This window comes from Varroa jacobsoni, unplaced genomic scaffold (genome assembly GCF_002532875.2).
Source record: "Varroa jacobsoni isolate VJ856 unplaced genomic scaffold, vjacob_1.0 scaffold_220, whole genome shotgun sequence".
NCBI lineage: Eukaryota > Metazoa > Arthropoda > Arachnida > Mesostigmata > Varroidae > Varroa > Varroa jacobsoni.
In genome coordinates this window covers 120161-125695 of record NW_019213122.1, presented here as the reverse complement: position 1 = coordinate 125695, position 5535 = coordinate 120161, and the positions used below count along the sequence as shown (strand labels likewise).

Sequence of the window (5535 nt, the reverse complement as noted above, 5' to 3'; positions counted from 1 at the left end):
TTTTATCTACCGAAAAATGCTTCAGAAGTCTCACTTTTCGGAACTACGCGCTTAGTAGCATCCAATATATTACAGATATAATATCTAGTGATCCTCGTTCTTCTTTTCTTCTACACGCTTTTAACTATTTCTACCGGGTGAACAGGTCCTCGGAATTAGTAGTATTCATTCTCTTTCTCTACAGAGAATTTGGTTTGTTTAACCATACGGGCCTAGCCGATGACTAGGCATTTTCTATTAATCGTGGAATGATGACGTGTCAAACTATGTATATATAGGTATCTTTTCGTGTTTAACGTCGCTATAGCATTTAGGCTTCAGAAGGCTGTCTCCCAGGACAACAGAGAGGAGTGAGTAGAGAGAGTCTGGGAAGCAAGCGATAGTTTATAAATAGACAAACGAGCTTTTTTTTCCTGCATTCCAAACAGATTCTCATAAGTGTTTTCTTTGAGACATGGCAAAGCCAAAGGAAGAACTCTTCTGTTTCGTCGTATTTAGGTTAAAGTCCGGCTTCTCTAATATTTTTATATCCCCCCCCCCCCCCGGTCAGAGTAGATTAAAAAAAATAAGTGTTTTAAAATTTAAAGCGACGACTGGTTTTTGAATAAATGCGCCAAAATTTCTACGACTTCTTGCAGTGTTTTATCGAGCGACCATCAAAGACGATTTTTTTTAAAGGACGAACAAATATTGGAAGAAGACTCCAGATGCACTGAATACTTGAAGGTTATTTTAGATTTATTAGTAATAAAATTAAAACGTGCGAGTATGTGAATATTTGAATGTCGATACTGTCCAAAAACGATTCGTAGGGTGGCTAAAGTTTTTGGGAAGGATTGATGATGTTTGGGCAACGTTGATGCAGATCACGTTGCTGCATTGGGTATATTTACCGCAGCAGATCGAGGCCTGCTCAGTCAAACCATCATCACATCAGAAACATGATTACTTTCAATTGTTGACTGTTCCTAAATTTCGACATCTTTGACAAGTTGAAATACGTTAGAATAGGAAACACATTTTACCCAAAACCAGCCGCGAGCATCACCTATGCCACAGGAACGGTGAGTGCAAGCGACGGTGTAATGGAAAAACGATCTATCAACACCAATCTTCTTCTGATCCGGCTACTGACAACCCCCTACTCGATCCACGTTTCGTAATATAGGGATTGAAATTCATAACACTATCAGATCATCTAAAGCAAAAGTCCGAGTATTCTCTATTATTTGATCTCCGTGCACTACACGTGTCACTTAGTAGGCAATATAAAATAAGACAGATTTCCTAGTATCAGAGAACGGAAATAACCTTTATTTAAAATACGGTGGAAAGGGTTCAGCCATAGAAATAGTATATATATACGTTCGTTTATATAAAACGTACTCGACGTGTCCTCAGTGCCCTGATTACTTCGACAGCCTACTTTTGTTGCAGTGTGTTGTGGGCGTCATATGATGGTGGTCATTACGCAAAATTTGCCTTACAATGCCTCTCTTAGATTTCTGGGAAAGATAGAAGAAAGAAAAGATGCGTTATTATATTATTTATTTACCATAAGTCCAGGCTGACCACTGAGCGCGATGACAGGGAGGGACGTTCGTCTGTTGCCTGGTCCAGCAATGCTATGGGGCTGTAACAGCTGCGGTGGACAACAGTATGTCGAGCGGCGGAGGGGGTTTAGCGGTCGGTCGGCTTGAGATGACATCTTCTGCAATAACAACAGCAGTAACAATGATAGCAGAATAATAAGAACCGAGAGGGGGCAAATAGAGTGTGAGAAGATAAAAGCATGCAAGCATCGCACCTAGGATTGTGTGCCGGTCTCCAATTGCGATTCGAGTAAAGCTTATATGCATCTAATAAGAAACTGACGCCAATGGGTGGCGCTAACACTCAATCGATACATAAGCGTTACGGAAGCGGAGGGTGGCCGAAGTGTAATAATAACTGAATTTAAATTGATGAAAAAGCTAATGTCTTGATACAAATATCGTTTTACTTAACCGCACATGTTGCCTAGAAATATACCTGTGAGACTGAAAAATCTTTTTAGAGAAAGAAGGAGCACGAGAGCGAGACTACGATTTACTTTTTGCCGCAATGAATCTGTATAGAAACATATTAGGCCTGTGTTACCCTTCAAGGAACTATTCTTTATTTGTCCTAGTTTCTAGCAGGATAAGGCAGACAATCGTTGGCATCTATGGCGTAGTTGCTTACTAATGGGATTTCTGTGAGCAAACGATTAATTTTATAAGGCAACAATTTAGAAAATATCAGAAATAGATGGCTTTGAGGGTTCCTGGCTGAGTTACACAGTTTATTTCTTTTTCATGTTCTTACTTTTGCCGCAAGTAAAAACAAGATGGGTGCCCGCAGTCAGAGCTGGGCAATTATCGCCACTTAAATTTATCCTATATTATTAAAGGTCGCGCGGTACTCGCTGTCGCCAAACAAGGCTTACCATACGAAATGTCGGAACGAGACAATGTGTGACGAACGTGGTCGTGCTTTCTCTAGACGTGGTAAATTGCAAGACGATTTCGGTCTACCGCTGGGTGTCGCTGACAACATCTTTCAACGCAGCTTTCCAGCAGCGTCTGCACAATTTATGAGAGACGTCGAGGGACGTTCGCCATAAACACATCCGAATCACTTCTCTAAGCTTTTTCATACTACGAGCTACGTTTTTCAAATCGCTTATAGGAGATAACGGCCAAATATTTCGTTTGCTTGCTTTTGCTTCCAGTTCTCTTGTGAGTTTTGCTGTTGCCCGTGACAGAAGCGCTTGGCAAGCCTAAGTTAGCCACTTCGGTTACAGTAATTGAAATATAAGAGCTTCTCCTACCTATTGGATAGGGCTTCCGCAAAGGATTCATGATATAGCATTCTCTATAGTTGCCAATTCTAGGCGATTTTACAGGAGCAAAGATATCTATTAGCGAACGGGATTTTCCTCAACTGCGCGGCTTGCCTCCTGCGACGAAAACCAAAACAGAGCCATTGCCCATTATGCATTAGAGTACAAAAGGGACCGAAAAAACAGACCTTATATATGTAACATCTTGGCATTACAAGTATGAGCCAAAGTCGACCACGTTATTTGAGGAATATAGGTTTTTTTTTTAACCCAGAACACTTCCGTAAGAAATTAACCCTACTGTATGGATATTCTAATAGTAACTCTAGCTACTCTAGCTAGCGACATTAGTTACAAGGTCGTAGTTTGGAGCGATGCTGGGACTTTTCCAATTAATCCAAGGATTTTTTTTCAGATTGTAGGTGGTATCTTGAAATCTGTGCCGCATGTTAGATGGGCGATCAATAGAACCAACAAAAGGAGGGCTTATTCTCGCGGTCGCATGGTTCAGAAACTAATTCGATCATAAGTCACAGCTGCAGTGAGAAAAACAGTATCGCATATATGGCCTGTTTGTTCGAACGCTTGAACTCAACCCTTTTTTTCCATACTTTTCCTATTTGACCAAGAAGATCCCATTCGAAAAGGAAAGGGCGACAGCAAAAGCAGCTACGCTAACATAAATGACAATCCATTATAACAAACTGTAGCGTTGGCTGGATCTGTTAACTAATCGATCGCTATTGAGTGGTTGGAATACCAGGTCACTAGATTCTGAAGTCCGTGAAGTCAACGGAAACGCGGAAAGGTGTTTTTTCATCAATGGCACTAGTGATATTGCAGGCGGAACGTTTCGTCGAGAACGTACAGCTCCAGGTAAACTGTGTGCCGCGCCTGACGAGGATACCCTAGTTCCAGTATTCCTATTATTTCGTCTGTCGAACCTAGTCAGTAAATTTAGAATCGTTTCGTATAGCATAGCAGTTAAGTAGCAATGTAACGATTTTAGTTAACTTTGTTTTTGCATACTAATTTACATATTAAGTGACTTTGGAACTGACCGCAACCTTGCCATGTAAATATTATATTGCACATTTTTTTGGTTTTACGTAAGGTACCGCCTTTAAGGATTTTTCAGATGCCTGGTTTCCTCAAGCACAAAAATGAGGACGTTCACGTCCGATTTCGAACCCGCATCACGCGTTTTTGACCATTTAATGTAAGATAATACCTCATCCTTTACGTACGCGTCATGTGATACCCTGTGCAGCATACATCATACAATATTTATCCCAACAGCTTCTATGTTTGTACTGATGTCTTGAGAATAGTTTAGCGGCAGGACCGTATGTGAAACGTAAAACATTTAGCACGCAGGTGCGGAACGAACACGATAACATGATCAAAGGCAAAAATGTAATTCCGGTTTGATGCTAAACGTCACGACGCATGCTCGAACTGGCAGCCATTTTTATCTGTTTACTTCCAGACGTTCAAGTTCTGGCAAGTCTTTCATTTAGTGTTCATGTAGGGCTTCATCGCTTCGAAGGACAGAGCCAAACAGCTTATCTTTCTGCTGAAACTAGTCAACTGGAGTAATAGATTTAACTAGCCTACCTAGTATCAGGATGTCTTTGATATCGAGAAATGCAGGCAGACAAAGGGGTCGGCTTGGGGCTGACCTAATCGCAGAACTCCCAAGCATACGAGCGATGAGATCGCGTCCTGTATTCAGTGGAAGTCAACAATGTACGTTTTGCATGGAACGCTTAGATCAATATGGCTGCAGGCGGATAATGGCAAAAAATATGATCTGATTCGTGTGCTGATATTACTCTGCATTATTTACTGGGCATTTCGCAGAGAGTGGTCTTATGGTTACACATTAGGTTTGCTACGACAGCATAAGCCGTTAGAAATTATTGTAAAAGGCTTTAAAAGGATTGATCCCAAATAAGCCTGTGAAGCGGCTTCTGTGAGATGACAAGGATCACAATATAGTATAGTCATCATTTGTTAACCTTGAGATTTGAACGAGCGGTGGCCGTATTTTCGTCATTACCATGGCAACGTACTGAAACAGATGCGTGTTTGCCATTTTGGGCGCGTTTGAGATATTCTGGAGGAATAAAGTAAATGTTATGCATTAGGATCTCAAGATAATCGGCTAGTTTAGGATGTGTACTGCAAGTACGCCAGGCGCTATGGATAGTCTTATGTGAATTGCAGTCTGTCTTTTTTTGTTTGTATAGTAGGAATAGTAATATAATAATAATAACAAGTGACTATGGAGCATTAATAAAAGAAACGAACGCAATTTTAGGTACTAATATAATCTTAAACGTTCCAGATGATCAGTCCTGGCACAAACATGCTCAAGGATTGTTCTTATGCACAGAGAGCCCCATGGCGACCAAGCAGAGCTCACCGTGGAAATATAATCAGCTGTCGCTAAGGAAATTTTCATAGATTATCAACTGTTACTGGTTTCTACCGATATAAGATTGTGGTATTTATAGCTAATAGTTAAGAATACGTATTTAAGTTAAACTTATGCGCTTTTAAATTACTGTAGCTTTTGCATAAATTTGAAGAAACATAGAGAATATCGTGTCCTACGTAATGGCTTATTTTTAGGTCTTTACGACAAATTTCCACTTGGAACGCATTAT

At 40.5% G+C, this 5535-nt stretch overlaps 1 long non-coding RNA gene across 1 annotated transcript in view; it reads right to left on the bottom strand.

The window, feature by feature from the left end:
* Positions 1-1283: 1283 nt before the first annotated feature.
* Positions 1284-5535, bottom strand: part of LOC147753802 (uncharacterized) — an 83803-nt gene continuing 79551 nt past the window's right edge. The window contains exon 2 of the long non-coding RNA XR_015316054.1: positions 1284-1711. This is a non-coding gene — a long non-coding RNA (uncharacterized LOC147753802). The remainder of the gene's footprint in view (positions 1712-5535) is intronic.